At 39.4% G+C, this 14,812-nt stretch overlaps 1 protein-coding gene across 1 annotated transcript in view; it reads right to left on the bottom strand.

Annotated features, from left to right (window-relative positions):
* Positions 1-14,812, bottom strand: part of RAB8B (RAB8B, member RAS oncogene family) — a 30,230-nt gene that overhangs the window by 14,034 nt on the left and 1,384 nt on the right. The window lies entirely within an intron of this gene.

The following is a 14,812-nucleotide window of genomic DNA, read 5'->3' on the forward strand; positions in this document are numbered from 1 at the left end:
TCTTTTGTTCTTTCACTTCGGTAACAGGAAGTGGTGAGCTGCAAACATTCGTAGAGCAAGCCTGGCGACATGTGCTACCACTTCCTGCCAAGCACACTTGCATGGTTAAGTACGAGCTACGTTTTGGTTACAGTTAAATTTAAATTATGCCATGTAAAACCCTCCTATGACTACAGCATTTCAAAAGTAATTATTGACGGAAAGTTTCCTTTATCAATGAATTCTTATTTTGCGCAGTCACACACTGGCATACAAAAGTCTGAAAAGATACTTGGGTCTAATAAAGAAGAGTAATTTGTGGATCCAAGTTTGACCGCAAAGGCTCACACAGCTTTCACAGTTTTAAAATGCAATGTGCAATGCTGTTCTCTCCAGTAGGGAGAAAAAGCCCAGAAACATTTGCATGTCCCTCTGAAGCTAAGTTCTAGAAGCTTTTAGAAAACACAGACCCAGATTAATTCTTAGAATACAAAGGCTTAACAGGATAATTATTTTTAACTGCTAAAGCAGAGCTGCCACATGGAAGTCCGACACACTGGTATCTACCTAGCAAGTCAGTACATATTAGATAGGGATACAAGAGCATCCGTTGCAGGAATCACAAACCTGCAGTCTGCGAGGATGAAGTCCAAGTTGAGATCCCAACTGTACATTGGTTAGGACCGTAATTGCTTGCATTTCCCTTGCAGCATGGGGTAAAAGTAGCTGAGGGCTTACTGCTCTTCAAAATCCTTTTCAGATCCTTGCTAACTATAGGCCAGGGATGCATTCTCTCTCCTCACTTTACTGAGGATATTTTCTTCCATAGCTTCCAACAAAACTCTGTCAAAGAATACACTGAACAGAGAAATCTGCACACTAAGAAAAAGGCAGTGTCATTAGTGCCACACAAAGACTTACAGAAAAAAACAGGAGAGCTGCATGTTGCCATGTTTACCTTGCATCACTATGCAAAGCTAATAAAATTCACCAGCTAGGGTATACCATTGTCCAATACCACGTAGCCAAATATCAGAGGCCACGGAGACCGGCCTGACCTAGGCCTGTTTTGGTTTAAGCCAAGAAGCCATGTTCATCCCACACTCTGAAAGCTCTTCTGCCACTAATTCTTCTTCCAGCACTCTGCTCCCTAGTTACACGTTCCTTCTTATTCCAGCCGACCTAGGCAGATTTTACCCATAATTAAGCTGTAATGCAATCATTTTAAAGAGACATTGGGAAATGTCTGAAGAGCTGCATTACAATACTAAATATACAGGATTGCCCAGCAGGACATATTGAAAGGTTCCTTTTCCAGCTTTAGTACCAAGGGTTTTCTACTACGAACCTTAATAAAATCAGTCTGACGCAATTCTTACAGGAATCTAAGGACAAGCTGAGCAGAGATGCAGAAACAGTTCATTTTGCTACTTTAGTTTTTAGAACAGTAGCTTACTCTCAAGGCATCACTGTTACTCTTTTGTTCTCCCCCCATCTGTGATTTTAACCCTGTCGTGGTCAAAGCTAGTATCTCACGTTTTTCAGTGCTACGGAATCACCTCCGGCTAGGTCTCCACTACAACTTTTCCCTACACAATACCCCTGTTTGGACTTACAGATTGTCTTGTTTCTTCTTTTAAACAAAATTTCTGTTGCAGAAAATGCTACAGCAAAGAGAAACCAAAGAAATCAAACCAAAGAAATCTGGCTGAAGCAAGTAAACTGTTAAAACAGTACCAGCAAATACTTCCTGAAGGTAAAGGTTTCTCTGGTCTTCAGTCTGCTTAGCAAGAACGTACTAGAAGGGCCATGTCCTTGAATAATACAAGTAGTGAAAAAAGAAAAGAAACACGTACAAATTAACGTTAAAAAAAAAATAAATCAGTTATTAGCCACTGACCAGCAAATATTAGAATTTTAATATTTACCTGTATTACAGAGTTAAACAGTATTTTAAGTTAATTTTTCATGTGGCCCAACAGTAGTTCGCGGCAGCTGGACTTTACATGTGAGAAAGCTGTATGATCAGATGATAATTCCCGTTGATTTTAACTCAAGTTGATTTAATAGATTTCCCATTTCACTAAGTTCATAGAGTCTGTATATTTAATAACATTTTTCTGGTGCAGCTGTAGCAAGAAATCAGCCAGGAAATCGACCCCTTTCAGGATGCAAACAAATGTCAGTCTCTGATAGCGTACACTAGCCTGTATATCTACCGCAGGCGAGTATTTCTCCTTCTCTGCCAAAGCAGTACTTATTAAAAAAAAAAAAAAAAAAAGTACTCAATGTACTAGCATTTTAAATGGCTTAGTTGTTTTTTGTTTGTTTCTTTTTTTTCAATATAAAAGCCAAGGGAATTTTAAAAAGTGATTAAAAACAAAAAATTGGCAACGAAGCTATGAAAAAATTAATACCTGATTTGCTTGCTAGAAAGAGTCTCATTTTAGACCCATCTATCAAAGAACGTAAAAAATGCACCACAGTATCAGATCTTGTTTATGAAACTAAAAATTAAAGACATCTGTTTTGCATGACCTGCACATAATAAACCCCCCCACCCTCTTAAAGAGGTTATCTTCCTACTTATCTAAATCTTACATTACTCTCTTGAAGTAAGAATGGAAGAAGTAAAATTTATTAGAAATAAAGGATTTTTCCAATGGGATTCCCTGATACACAGAAACTTCGTGGCACTTACCACCATTGGACATAGGTCACAATAAAAAGCAATTCATTACAAGACAGGGAAAGGAGTCAAGGTACAAAGTCTTGTTACCCTTTTGAGCAATACAGCATCAGAACAACGGGAATTTATGCATCAACTTTCAAGATGGGCTTGCTCCAACTTCACAGCATTGGTCCTTCCTATCCTACTGTGTTTATATGTGGGATAGTGGGGGTTTTGATTTTTTCAGTGGGCAGAGCTAGAGAGGAAGAAAATTTTGCAACTTCTTTACTGCAAGACACAACACGCAAGAGTCTTCAAGATCTACAAAGGGAAAGGAAAACATTTTCCTGCAGTCACTCGGAGTTAAGGCTGAATTAAAAGCATCTTAGAAGTGAGCAAGCAGATTTGTAACCTACCTTCAAAAAAAGGAAGTGAGAAGAGGCAAATGACTGAAAATCAATATGCTTCACCTTCAGTTTCTTGAATTCTGGGAGAGAATTACTTGGAAAATACTTCTCCCTATAGGCTTTGCTTCTTGTGAACAGGAAGCAACTAAGTTGCATAGATGAACATCAGAACTAGTAAGCAGTAGTACTTCTATAGCGCAGCTCTAACAGCTGGCATTGTTCTGCTGATTCCCCAAAGGATGGGCTTGAATTTGGGAGAGCTGTCACAAGCCTGTAATCTCCAAGATACTGCAGCAGTACGTGTTTCAAAATCAACTGCTGCCAGTGCATTTGCTTTTCATTACACTTTGAAGAGTTGCAAGCAACCGGCACTGAAGGACACTGAAGCACTCATTTATACACCTTGCTCACCACAAGATGACAGACATGCAGATATCCGCACTGATCACACACACGAGCTTCGTGTGGACACACGTGAACAGAGCTGAAGGGTTTCAACATCCTCCCAGCAGATTCCAAGCACGGACAGACCTATAGGACAACACTCTTACCGAAACTTGTTCTTTTCCATATGCATCCAACAGCTGAGGGACACCAATTTGTTCCCATATATTTTCCCCACAAGCCTAGCCAGAGATTACTATTTTTTTTGTTCTCAGCGGTAGGTATTGCAGGGTTTGGATTAAATACACAACTGGGTTTTTTTAATGGTGTTTTTAAGGGAATATTTTCTTGAGCTACCTCAGTATACTGTCTCAATCTGCAAAGGTAGACAAATGAAGCCTCAGAAATTTGCTTTCATGTTAGATCTCTCTTGAAGGATTTCAGTAAATGTAAGAAATGACCAAGTAGGAAACAAGATCAGCGTAAAAGGCAGGGTGGGGAACACTTGCAACACACCAGTGTGTCATACAGCCTCATGCAAAAGAGCAAAGTCTAATCATTTTGAACTTGAACATTTGGCTTTAGTCCCTAGTAACATCTGCAAGGCATTTTCAGATGATCTCAGCAATGTCTTGTATCACTATGTAAATTAAAGATGCAGTAGCCTTTTATTGCCGTCATTCAAAGATACAGCACATTAACATGAAGCAACACACCAGGGTGAAGGTCAACATTTTTTAAAAGTTGTAAGATAAATTTATTTTAGAATTATACACAAGTGCAACGAGCTTTATTCATCCTCTCACAACTTAAAGGGACAAAGCTGTATTCTATTTCTTCTGGACAGCCCATAAGAATCCACAAAACATTACTAAATTCAGACTGGGCTGAATAGACTCCTTCAGGTTAACTGCCCCTTCTTTATCTTAATATTCACCCACACAAAGAATCCAATACCAGTGTCCTACACAATGATACCCAGAGCAGTGTCTTGCACATCAAAAGATACTAATACCTGGGCCTGTGTGAACCTCATGAGGTTCAACAAGGCCAAGTGCAAGGCCCTGCACCTGGGCCAGGGCAATCCCTGGTATCAATACAGGCTGGGGGATGAAAGGATTGAGAGCAGCCCTGAGGAGAAGGACTTGGGGGTACTGATAGATGAAAAGCTGGACGTGAGCCAGCAATGGGCTCTCACAGCCCAGGCGGCCAACCATATCCTGGGCTGCATCAAAAGCAGTGTGGCCAGCAGGTCGAGGGAGGTGATTCTGCCCCTCTACTCTGCTCTGGCAAGACCCCACCTGGAGTACTGCGTCCAGCTCTGGCGTCCTCAGCACAGGAAGGACATGGACCTGTTGGAGCGGGTCCAGGGGAGGGCCACAAAAATGATCAGAGGGATGGAGCACCTCTGCTATGAGGAAAGGCTGAAAGAGCTGGGGTTGTTCAGCCTGGAGAAGGGAAGGCTGCGGGGAGACCTTATTGCAGCCTTTCAGTACTTAAAGGGGGCTTGTAAGAAAGATGGGGACAGACTTTTTAGCAGGGCCAATAGTGATAGGACAAGGGGTAATGGTTTTAAACTAAAAGAGGGTAGATTCAGACTAGATATAAGGAAGACATTTTTCACAATGAGGGTAGTGAAACACTGGAACGGGTTGCCCAGCGAGGTGGTAGATGCCTCATCCTTGGAAACATTCGAGGACAGGCTGGATGGGGCTCTGAGCAACCTGATCTAGTTGAAGATGTCCCTGCCAATTGCAGGGGGGAAGGCCTAGATGACCTTTTAAGGTCCCTTCCATCCCAAAGCATTCTGTGATGATTCTATGAATACAGTAAGGTTCTTCAAGTTTAAACACACTACACTGGCAAGATAAATACATACAAATGGCTAAGTAGGTACGGCAATAAAGAATGCGGGTGCCATGTGTATATATAACATAAGGAAGTTTCCTGCTCATGAGACCTTGAAACTTACTACCAAGATCAGATCAATGCTCATAACGCTAAGCAAACTGCCACTTCCTTCAGCATGTGTCTCCTCAGCTACGGTACAGCTACCACTCTAAGCTTTCTTAAGATAAACTAGTTTCTATTTAAAAAAGAACAAAGTATTCAGAACACCAGAAGAACCTGCAGAGTAAAATTCTCTTTTCAGCATTTTGAATTCAGAATTTACAGATTGCTTTGAGCAGCCTTTGAATTGCATTATTTTGAACACAAAAAATACTCGATCCAAATTTTAAGACTATAAAACAACACAATAGTAGAAACTTATTACTGCTTGACATGAGTAGAATTACCATCTGTCACAACAGCCCAGCTTTAAAAGGGCTGGGTCCCTGCAGAGTGTCTTTTAGAGTTTACAACTTAGGTACTACAGCTCTATGAAAGTGCACAGAAATTAACCTATGTCTACCTCTCATCCTGTTTTGAATGTAAAATAAGCTACACTTGGTAACTCTTCCTTTGCTTTCTGAATTCTGTATGCTTGCTTTCCATGTAGCAGCTCTTCTGTTGTAAACATTTTAAGGATTATTTATAGACTGACTGTCTCTAAGAGGAATGCACTAACTTAGCTGCTTTGAGAACATATTCCTTTCAAGCCAACATGCAACTGGTGAGCAGCAAAGGTTAAAATCAGCCAACAGACTTGAGTTGAGGCTGCAGTTTCACAGCTAGCTGAAACTAGGGTAGGTGCTGCCACTGAAGAGTCATGACCAAATCCTTTTCTCTTTTGATCAGGTTAGTTTTCATCTGGGTGAGTTCCATAATTCAGCTTACCATCATCTGTAATGACAACTGATGGTGTAACTTAGAGAACAGGTACACACAGTCACAGCTCTCCTCCTTCGAGTAGCAGACCACAGACCCTGTTGAACCAATCACTAAATTAAAGCCCTAGTTAATACAGACCAAAAGCTGGCCCACAAGTAGCTTGCAAGCAGCTCCAGTGTGGATCCTACACCAGGACATCACCTGACCAGCTGCAGCTCCATGCTAGTACAGGAATCACTCTGTATTTCATGTTCCAACTATGGCTAGATATGGAACAGCAACGGCTGCAGTGATCTCCCAAGGACCCAGCCCCATACCCATGTAACCTGTAATGCAGCAATGAGAGATTTGTGCATCTGTCATCTACTTTGAAGCTCTTCTTTCCCTCAGGTCTCTGGGATGTGCAGCATATGGCTTTCTACTGCACAAGAAAAAAAAATTTTGCCACATGTTTTAATGTGTAAGAACACCAGATTTTTCCCATTTAGAAGGTGGTTTAGGAATACAAATATTTGATTATTCTTTCCAAAGCCCAGTGCTTAATATGAGATGACATGTGATTACTCCTTATCAAAAGCATCATTTAATAGGTAAGACCAAAAAAAATTGAAAGTGGAACCCCCAACAGGAAAAGATGATCCTGAATCTCCTGCCTGTAAATCAGGTATGTTTTTGTAGATGTAGAAAACAGAAAATGCTGTCTTTAACCAAGATAACTCTAACTGAATATTGCTGTCAGGGGAGAAAAAAAAAAAGCTCACTTCATCCAAAAGTTAGCATCTTAAGCATCCAAAAGGTCAAAAAAATGCCTTCTTAAAAAAGTCCTATGTAACCAATACTACCTTGCCATCGTGATTTAAAGTTCATTGTACACTATTCATATACTATGCTTCAGTTGTAATGATGAGAACCGGCCAAAATGGTTAGGTTTGGTTTTGTTTAGTAATTTTTGGTCCAGATGAACCTATATGACTGTCCAGTGAGAAATGAAGATGCCACTTCTTTTTAAAAAAGCCTCTTAAAACTTTTAGGGCTCTCACTTGATCTAGATGTCTATACTGAACTGGTTATTCAGAGTGAAGAAATAAAGACTTTGGGGGCCATACCATTGTCTGTTTACAACAGAAGAGCTGCTACATGGAAAGCAAGCATACAGAATTCAGAAAGCAAAGGAAGAACTGGCAAGTCATTGATCACTTAGAGATTAAAAATCCCTGCACAGTACAAACAATGCACTTTAGCTTCTATTCCAGCAGTACCTACGATAAGTACTGCATACGTATCCCATCAGCTGCAGATTTAAGACAAGTATGGAAGGCTTGTTGGGAACAGCTAGTATGTACAGTGAAACACTGTTATAGCCCAACAACCTGGACTGCCAAGCACTTCCTTGAGAGATTCAGGGATATCAAGAGAGGGTCAGAGGCAGAGGAAAAAAAACACTTGAATTGGATAATGTTAGAAAGAGCAGGTATAAATTATGTATGACCACTATAAAGATAGAAGTGATTAAAAAAGATGAGCAGCGATGAAATTTTTGAAAGTTTTGTAGGAATGCAGGAACACCCCACTCATTAAACTGATGAGAATTCAGAGGGTACAGACCTGCTAAAACTGGAAGGAAAAGTACATAGAATATGGGTATCACCAGCAAAATAAACAGAGAGAAAACCACAAGAAAAAAAAAGTACATCAACAATGGTAGTAAGACAGTTCTTAGCTTTGTAACTGATACTCTGGCCAAAGGATCTTGGTTATCTATGAAGATCAAAACGTCTCATTGAGTAAGAATTATCTTTGTTAAGATAAATCATGTAATCTAGGAATTTCAGTTAGAGTCTGAAATATGGTTGTGTTTTAGAAGCACCTAGTGAAGCAAAATCAGGCCAATAGTCAAAGCAGAAGGTTTAAAGTTACTGAAGTTAATTTTAAAGATGGCACTCTCAACAGACTTTGGGAACATAATTTTTAATCGGAGGCTTTTTTAAACTTGTGTTTTTACATGGGGGTAAGTATGTGTTGTTTTTTTTTTGTTTGGGAAGCAAAGGACATGAGGAAAGAAGGGCTGCTTTATTTAACGTCTTATGTGAATGACAAAATAGGCCTTTTTCTGAAAGATTTTTACTACCTAACAGGCGAAACCATGTAACTTATTAATGAAGGCCATACTTGTGTTTCTGGCACATAACAGTTTTCTTTTTCTACATTATGCAAGGTCCTTTTAATGGCCACTTCATCTCCTTTTCCTCCATTGCATGTTCTAAATACTCCTCTCTAGTCATTTCTGCTAAGCCAGAGAAGTTCTCCCAGCCAGCAGTTACTCTGACTTAGCTGTATCTTCCTCCTTCCTTCCACGCTTGGGTTGACACAGATACCTCACTTCATCTTTAATCCCATCAGAAGTCACACCATACAGACAAGATATTTTATTTCAGTAAAGGAAAGCTATTTCTCTCTGGCAGATGAAAGAAAGGAGGATTGGGGTGGGGCAGGGGGGCAGTGTATGTGTTCCCTGGCTGGCAGCCACTTTAGCTTTGCCCAATTTCTTAAACTCAACCTGTTATTTCTGAGTTACAGATTTGGTGCCAGACTCCTATTAGTGACGAGTCTGCTTTACGTGTTCTTAGATTTTGCCATACATATAAGAGAATGCCACTGACATTCAGCATGAGGTTGTTTTTCTCTGGTGCCCAAAGCAGTAGAGTCTGCACAGCAGCAGCCAAACTAATACAGATCATATTAAACTTGGTCAACTGTTTGTTCTCCCTAGCAGAAGAGAAGTCTTCTGAAACATGCAGTACTTTAGTTGCCTTTAAAACTACATACAATCTAATCAAAAGTTTTGGCATCAAAATCAAAAGTGGCATCAAAATACATTTAAGAGGAAAGCTTACTATAAACAACAAGATTAAACTGATATTACATGCAATTACTGGTCAAAAATCCTTTAAGAGGCACTAAATTACATCCCACTGCAACCCCTTGTTGGGACAGGAAGTTGCTGACTTAAGTTTTGAGTTGCAAGTCTGGCAACTAAAAGCCTCTGGATCAACTCTGCTTGTACAAGAGTCTTACACTGTGCAACTCCATTGAAGTTACTATTATTCATAGTTCATTCACATTAGAAAAGGATCAGATCTATTTTATAAATCTACAGTCAGCTTGATAGACTGGGCACTTAAGCTACCCTAACATCCGATTAAAGACAAAAAGGAATATAATATCCTTTGAATTACAAACACACACCTAATTTCTATCATAAAACATGAAATAAAGCATCATTATAAAGACTCCATGTATTCTTTGGCACCTGTTACGGATTTCAGTTAAATGCTGAAATAAGTCAGTTCAAGATGTATTTCTACTAAAAGGATGCCCTATTGCAGAAGGACTAGGAAATCCTTCAAAAAAAGTAAATAAAAAATTCCCCAAACAAAAGCTATATGTCTTCAATACCTCTCTCAAAGTCTGTATCAATCAATCAATACATTTGTTCCTACATTCATTCAATGTTAGTCTGTGTTCTTAACTTTGCATTCAAACCAAGTCACAAAAGCAGCTCTAAGCTGCCCTCCTGTCACTCAAATAACCAGATAGCACATAACCAAGATAGACCTCCATCTGCCAATTAGGAATAGGCATAAAACAGTTAGACATCTGTCATGCTGTTTCAGAGTAACATGCAGCAAGAAAGCTGCAACAGCGTTTTTAATAAAAGCCAAACAATTTCATTTACATCGTTGGCCTGTTGCAGAATACAGTAGGGTAACGCAATCTCATCAGCAGATGAAAATCAAAGTCTAAGATGTCTTTTGTTACCAGCTAGGTGTTAGTATCAAATTAAAGTTTGTGTCTCTTGTGCCCTTAAATGCTTTTAACCTATGATGTCTCCAACTACAATGCTTTCTGATCAATATCAGGACAACGTCTTGCTGACCACTCATCACATACCATGAAAACAGAATCATTCTTCCGGTTTTGTATTTACGTCCATAATGCTGTCTGCCCCTATTCCCATGTAAACCCTTGACCGCCTTCTCACACTGTACTGAAGAGATACCCAAGTCCCAGATCCTACAAACCTTGAACATGCACTTCCATTCTGTAGATAAGAATAATGGTGCCACCTGAGACACGTAAACTAGTCTCAGTCATTTCAAAGTCTTACTTACAATTCGTTTATTACAATGACCATTAATAAAGTACTACTGACAACGCCTTCCTGACTCTTCCCTCCCTTTGCTCACCTGTCATTGATGTGTGTTTTCATCTACAGCTCCTACCATCTGGAGAAGCCCAAAACAAATAGATTGAATGAGGACAGGGAATGCTGAAGCTTAATGGGAGGGTGGGAAAAAAAAAACCAACAACCCAACAACAAACCAATAACCAATCTTTTGTCTATCATACAAGTAACTGTGGGGAAGAAGAGTAGAAGTATTCAGTGAGGCATAATTTGACTTGAGTACACTAAAACAATTTCCATTACACATTACAGACATGGAAATTTCACTGCAAAAAGGAAGTTGATAATTTTGCTTGTCAAAGGATTTTCATCAGTGTTCAAAGGTCAGCATACACGTGCTCGATTGCTATAGTGGTGTCCTATTTTGCAAGATGTAGGCTAAGGAAAAGTTACTTCTGTAAAATCAACAAATTGTTTCAACTCTCAGATACAGTGCTATCTCGTATGGGCAACTTCCTGCCAAATGCTGATATCATCTTGGATTAAAAAAATAAATATGACAAATTTTGTTTCAGAGTCAGCAGGCCTTTGTACTAAGTCAGAAATGCTATCAGCTAAAAGATATGACTTTACTCTCATAGAAACCAGTTTAAACAAAAAGTTGAAAGGAATGCAGAGAATAAACCTTATTATTTGGGATGATAAACCCAGTCCAGTTTTACCAGACAGCACTACTTGAACAGCAAGTTAAGATACTTAGAGACTGCTAAATTAATGCTTCTTATTCTTGTACACCACACTGAAACTACTAGCAAAACGCACATGAGATACTCCAAGATAAGTTTTGCTTTAGGAGCTGTTGAAGTGTGAAAATGAGCTGACTCAACTGCATTTTAACTTTCCATGTAGAACTGTGCAAAAGCAGAAGTTTCCACTCAGGAAGCAAACTAAACAACATAACCTTACATAACACATTCCTGTTGTAAAAAAAGTTTTATCCCATGTTAACAGTGAAAAGCTGATCCTCACTAGGGACCACAGCAGTATTATAACTTGTCAACTCTTTCAGAGATTTTCAAAACAGAGCTACAGAGCCCTATATAAAAAATTTAAAGTTGCTGAAGGCCAAGGACCTGCCTTGCCTAAAGTTGCTGAAGGCCAATCTGTGTTTTCACAGATTGAAAACGCATCACTTAGAATAACCAAAAGGATCATCTGAGAGAAAGATTGCTGGTTCACTTCTCATAACGGGTAGCAAAGTTTGCTGGAGGTATTAGTTATGCCAGGCAGTCAAGACAAAGACAGAAAGACTCTTGCACCAAGAGTCACCCAAAAAAGAATTTAAAAAGTCTGATAAATTATAAATAGACATGCATTGCATGTTTATCCTACTTCTTATGCAACCATTGGCCACAGGACACCAGGCTAGAAGACCTTACTGTCTGAATCAGTACAGCCATCATTATAGCATGACCAAAGTCTTGAGGAGAAAAGTCAAGGGACCATTTGCAAACCTTCAAGCAATCTACAAGGTTGTAGCCTTACAGGCATGTTTTGCATGACAGCAGAAGAGAAGGGAATCTGCAAAGTACAACACAAGTATATCACGCAAGATAACAAAGTAACTACAATTTGTTATTGACTCGCTTCTATAATATGAACACTGAGGCTAAGTAAAACAAATATTCTATAATAAAGCAATATTTCCATAACCCCTTCCTACTTTCTTTTTTTCCTTTTGGAAATTGTTTCCACTGCTCTGCTAATGACAAGACTGAAGTGGTTTAACCCCGGTTAAACTACTAAACAACAACAGGAGTAGGAAATTATAAGAAAGATATTTGGTGCTTAGACATGATGTGGGCCCTTTCATCATGGCAACAATGTTTGCTTTAATTTCTGGATGTACAAGTTGAGAAAAAAAAAGTTGGAATAGTTAAAAGTTTAACCCCGTGTAGCTGAGAAAAACCTCTAAATGACTCACCTCACTCATGAACAGCATTCACATACATAAGATTAAACAATAAAATTTGATGTCAACACATCTCAAGCATATGCCTTCTCAGACTTCTACAGTTAAACCGACTCTGATCTTGTTAGCAGAGACACAGACCAGAGGAGAACTAGGGCACCACTAAGGGCACGTAATATTGCGCGTGCTAATTAAAATCATTGTGAATTGAACACACATCGTAACAGTAAGTACCATCATATCGCAGAATCCACTTCTTGGAGAACATAGAAACAAAACAGTCTGGCATCTTATGCTTCAGGAGGACTCAGTGTACCCAATTAGGAATGCTCATCCGGAGACCTTAAAACTTCAACTGGCAAGGGGGCTGTTTGGGAAAAGCATTGCATCCCTGCATCTCCCTCCACACCATAGTTAGCTATGCTTTATCGATCATGCAAAAAAAATTCAGAATTGTTAAAAGTGGAATGCCCCTAAGCTCATCAGATGTATTAGTTATGATTGTAAAGCCAACTAGCATTGAGCAGCCAGTGTGCACTCACAGAGAGCGTGCACGTGCACAAGTGCGTCTTCAAGAACAAACAGATCTACATAATTGACCTAAAAGTAATACAAGCAATACATGAGGAAGACAGAAAAAAAACCTAGTATTTTTATTTAAGCATACGTCAGCACTTTATGAACAGTTTCACTATTTCCTGCATTGTCAACTTTCCTGTTCGTAGGTCCTTTGCTAAAAAATAAAAGGGACTGGAAGAAACAACTTATAAGAAGGAAAATGTAACTGTGAAATCCCAAATAGTACCTATGGAATCAGAAGTATGCCTCAATTATTAGTAAGTTTCTTCAAGCTGAATAGTGCTGAAAATAAGACCCTTGTGAAAGCAAATATAAAGGAAGGAAATGAAAGCAAATCCTATATTTACTGAATAAAGTAAGAAAAAACAGCATCACATTCACAATCCTTAAGACTTCAAAGTGTATCAATGAGAAAAAGAAATATCAAGGGGTTAAGCAGTTCAAGAAACATCAAGAAAATGGTTGGAAGACAGACGCACCCATTTATGTTAGCTATCTCTTTAAAAATATAAAGAGGTATTTTGTATTCAGCACAGTACCAATGCAGGCTTTAAAAAAAAAAAAAACAAAACCAAAAAACAAACAACTATACAGCATTTATTAATGTTTATTAAGCCTTTTATTCCACCACAGATACAGAAAAAATACCTTTTTAGGCAAAATGTTACCCAGGCCTTGATTAGCTGGTGTTACTGATACAGCATTTTGAAAATGGTTGCAGAGAGAAAAGGAATGTGCCGTTTTAATTCTTCAGAAACATTTTTTTGAAATGCAGAAGATCTGTTTTTAAAGCGTTAGAAATGCCAGCCATACCTCATTCAGTCAACCACATCTGCCTAAATAAAAATTTGTTTCTTTCCTGTGCACCAAGTTCAACACAATAAAATTTCTGAAGAGGATACAGCATTTGGGTAACATAAAACAAGCCACACATTATTCCACCTCATCTTTAAATCAATTTCCTTCCAATAAAGAGTCTACTCAGTCTCTTAGTGTTATTTTTCAAAGCCAGCACTAGTTTTGCCCTCCTAAATACTAGCAACCTCCACTGCAGTTCACCCCTTCATCCTGAACAGTGTACTTAATTTTAAAGTCACCTCAACTATGAGTAGCTAACCATAAACCTCAAGTCTTGTCAGACTGATATTTCAATTCAGCAATATCTCAGTGAAGAACTTGAAAATTTTGCGTATGTTTAGTTCAGCAGGAAGTATTTTAAGACTGACAAATCTTACAGAAATATATGCCACAGCAGTCTGTTTTGATATATCGCATCTCATTGTCATTACAAGAGGTTAGCTGAGCTTTAGAAACCCCTTTTCACCACCAAATTTACAACCAAACTCAACTTTTGTCAGGGAGGTTCCTCTATCTAGCCACTAAGGAGCTTCTCACTCTAGTCGACTAAGGAGCTTGAACAGAACTACCCCAAATCTCAAAAACGTGAGCTACATGTATATGACTGCACACGTGCATTTGGAAGGGTTGAGAAAAGAAGAGAGAGTTAAGCTATCTGCCAAGAGCACTTAGTCACAGTCACTACGCAGCTCAGCAGGAGCCACAGTTAGCTTAAGCAGTCCAAGCCCTCTTCCACTTTCCGAAAATGTATGTCTGAAGACGAAATGGCCAATAACGAAAGAGCAAGAAAAACCGACAGAAAGATCATCCTGTAACTCATCCAGTGCACCCTTCTGCATTTTGCGTAGGACTCGTTGCCGATGCAGTCCCGTACGCGCCATTGCCCGGGCAGCCCCGCAGGAACATCACTGCCGCTACCAGCAGAAGCAGCAGGCGAGCGGCCCAAAGGCTGCCCACAGCCGAGGCCGAGCCAACTGTTGCTGCCGCCGGGGCGCAGGCAGGCG

This window comes from Nipponia nippon, unplaced genomic scaffold, assembly GCF_047370975.1.
Source record: "Nipponia nippon isolate SJK-2023a ecotype South Korea unplaced genomic scaffold, ASM4737097v1 scaffold_9, whole genome shotgun sequence".
Lineage (NCBI taxonomy): Eukaryota > Metazoa > Chordata > Aves > Pelecaniformes > Threskiornithidae > Nipponia > Nipponia nippon.